Source organism: Sinocyclocheilus rhinocerous, unplaced genomic scaffold, assembly GCF_001515625.1.
Source record: "Sinocyclocheilus rhinocerous isolate Xijiao unplaced genomic scaffold, SAMN03320098_v1.1 scaffold1102, whole genome shotgun sequence".
NCBI lineage: Eukaryota > Metazoa > Chordata > Actinopteri > Cypriniformes > Cyprinidae > Sinocyclocheilus > Sinocyclocheilus rhinocerous.
Genome location: NW_015640208.1, coordinates 353,651 through 357,622, shown reverse-complemented (window position 1 = coordinate 357,622; position 3,972 = coordinate 353,651).

Sequence of the window (3,972 nt, the reverse complement as noted above, 5' to 3'; positions counted from 1 at the left end):
GTCAGACACTGAACCCCAAACAGCTCCCCGGGCGCCGCAGCACATGGCTGCCCACTGCTCCGAGTGTGTGTTCACTACTCACTGCTGTGTGTGTGCACTTGGATGGGATAAATGCACAAATTCCAAGGGACACCATACTTGGTCACACGTCACTTTCAGACACAAAATTTATGGGAGGAGAGTATTTAAATGAATCACGCACTATGATTTACTAAGGTTTGCAGTAGTCTTATTACTACCCCCCCCCACAAAAAAAAAGCATGTTGCTAGGTTGCACTGCTCTGTGTTGATTGCGTTGGATCAGTATGATCTGGTTGTGTCTGTGTTCTTTAATGTCAGTATATCAGCCACAGAATCCCACTCCCATTGGTGCTTTTATGGGATTGCGCTCTCATGCTAATTTGCCTTGTTTAGTAAATCTGGCCCTAAGTGTACATTCATATACATTTTAACTAGGGCTGTCGAAATGAACACATTAATTGTGCAATATATTATTTCCAGTTTAACGCATTAAAAAATATTTTACGCAATTAAGGTAGCATCGTTTTGTTTTTTTTCTGGCATCCCTTTGGCTAGCGTTACAGCAGACTATATGAATGAACAGGGGCAAACTTAACCAATAAGCGAGGTAAGCGGTGCAAGAATTTTTTTTTGTCTTCTTTTGTGATCCGAAAAAAAGCCTAATAAGGCTTTAGAACAGCATCAGGTTGACTAATTATTTACTTAAGTTGTGAGGAGGTAAATACACTATAAACTATGAGATATAGAGAGCGAAAAGAGAGAAAATAAGGGTTAGGCGGAAAAAAGCACATATTATGTTGGGGCCCCATACCTGAAATTTGCTTAGGGTCCCCAAATCACTAAGTCCGTGTAAAAAGTCCTAACTGACCATAAAGAGTTGGGAGTGTCAGACTCGCGTCACTTGCATCAGGTTTTAAAGAGACAGCACTAAAGTGAAACCTGCTGCAGTTTGTCATTGATGGAAATCAAAGAACAAAAGAAAAAGAGAAAAGAATCTTGATGCTGAAAAGCATTTGCAATTCATATAATAATATAATGTCCATTTTCCTTGTCAACTACCCACAAATAAAAACAATCAGCGATTTTACATTAGATTTTTTAAATAATTGTAACAAAATATCACATTGCAGTAATTAATTTTTAGTGCTTTAAAAATAAAATATATAACAGACACCAACATTTAAATTTAAAATGTCGGATTAGTAATTCAGTAAAAGTAGATCGCTTGAAATATAATGCTTGTATACTTATATGAACACTCGCATGTTGCTTGCATTTCAAAGTAAGACTCTGTTGCAATGTTGCCTACAAAGTAGCTTTAGTGCTGAATGGAGGACATCACATTCCAGCAGAGACAATCCAGCCTATTACTTTCAAATGAGTCTTCTGATGTGGGGAGATTTGCTTTTCCTATAAGAGCCATCTTCACGTTTAAATCAGGATCTAAGAAAGCTTTTGTGCTCTGAACAACTCTTGGCTAAATATAAAGCTTTCAAAGTATAGTTGTATAGGAGACGGTGACGCACGTCAGCAGTCAGGAAGCAGTTTGCTATCATTGTGTCACGACGTCCAGGCTAGATGCCAGAATGTCCATTTGACTGAAGTAACATATCATGTGCAAGTCATTGCAGCACATAATGAACAACCTACAATATTTGTCTAGGGAATTAAGCACAACCTAAATACATTGCAATGCCAATATATATACTGTATATTGTTTTTTTTTAAGCTCTGAACCAGGCCAGTGTTATCTAACAAAATGTGACCCTGGAGCACAAAACCAGTCTTAAGTCGCTGGGGTATATTTGTAGCAATAGCCAAAAATACATTGTATGGGTCAAAATTATAGATTTTTCTTTTATCGATTTTCTCAATATTTTGATTATTTTGAACCCTCAGATTCCAGATTTTCTAATAGTTGTATCTCGGCCAAATATTGTCCTATCCTAACAAACCATACATCAATGGAAAGCTTATTTATTCATCTTTCAGATTATGTATAAATCTCAATTTAGAAAAATTGACACTTAAGACTGGTTTTGTGGTCCAGGGTCACAAATGATTAGGCATACAGTAGTAATTCATACAATTAATTTTGAATTATTATCATAAATCACACACGCATTTGATATAATCATATTTGTCTGCACCATATAATAACACTTGAGTAATTATGCTGAAAATTCAGTTTAAATTACATTTTAAAATATATTCAAAAAGAAAATAATTTAAATTGTAACAATATTTCACAATATCACCATTTTTACTGTATTTTATTTTTTATCAAATACTTTCAAAATTCAATGCAAGAATGCAAGCTCTTACTGTACATTTTGGGCTACTTTTGCTTTGCACATGACAATGAAGCAGACAAATGGCATCAGGGAAACTCTGAATTGTAATAATATTTCACAATATTACTGTTTTTACTGTATTTTTTATCAAATATATTCAATGCAAGAATGCAAGCTCTTACATTTTGAACTATAATTTGCTTTGCACATTAAACAGAAGATTTCATCCTAAAATTTGTCCCAGAGGAACTTCGAGTGGAAAAGCCTCTGATTTCAGTAAAACAAGCATGAGATAAAACATTCCCTGCGCCTGTGACACTCCAGGATGGTCTTACCTTCCAGGGAGAGGCTGGACTTTCTCAGATGCACTCATGGAGGCCAAAGGTGTTCCAGGGCAAAAGCAGCAGCGGCCAAACTCCAGCAGGAGAGGCGATAGGACCGTCCTCAGACTGAGGCAGAAAGAGCCCTAGTGCGAAGAGACTGGAGCTCGGAGAGACCCGGCGCGGAGCAAGCCAGCGTCTGACACACATACAGACACACGCTGATGGAGAAATGTGCGTTCACACTCACACACGCATCCACACAGGAGTAAAGACAGTTCAGACGGACAGTTGAAGAGGTGTGGTGTGCATTGGGCTGGACTCACTTATTCAGGCTGCACACACACACACACACACACTCACTCACTCACTCACTCACTCACTCTCTCTCTCAAATGTTTTTCCCGTACGGTATCAAGAGTGGCTTAGTCCAGAACATTGCCAGTCCAAGCATGGCAAGAGAGACACTGAGGCTTGTTGTCTACCTAACAGCATGGTCTCTCTCACTTTCAGTCTCACTCGTTTGCTCTCTATTTTCCCTCCCTCTCTTTATGTTCCATCCTTCCTTGCTATATCATACACATCTCTCCACCCCTGATTTTCTGTCGTTCTGCTTTTATGTGTCTCTCCCTTTCCTTCTGTTTCTGTGATTCGCTCTCATTTTGTTGGGCTGACAGATACTTTTCCTGTACTTATCACAATTTTCCTTTTTCTTTGCTTTACCTTTGGTTTCACGATTTACAACTAAAGCATAAAATACTGAATACCATGTTAATCCTAAGTATGAGATATAAAATTTGGAACATATTCCATATATAAACATATTTGGTAACACTTTAGTATAGGGACCAATTCTCACTATTAAGTTGCTTATTAGCATGCCTGTTATTAACATATTGGCTGTTACTTATAAAGCACATATTCTGCATGACCATATTCTACATCCCTAATCCTACCCCATACCTAAACTTAACAACTACCTTACTAACTATTAATAAGAAGCAAATTAGGAGTTTATTGAGGCAAATGTCGTAGTTATTAGTTTGTTAATAGCGAGAATTGGACCTTAAAATAAAGTGTGACCATATATTTAAACATACAAAAAAATGAAAAAGTATGACTAAATGAAGTCCATTACATTACTTTTATGTATGAATGTATGTCTGTATTTATTTATTTAATTTTATTTTTTTTCCGTTTTAAAGTCTTATGCGCACCAAGGCTGCAATTACTTTAAAAACAAAAATATTGTGAAATATTAAAATTTAAAATTAAAGTGTTTTCTGTTAGAATTTTTTATTTATTATTATAATTTTTTTTGCAGTGTGAAAATGGGG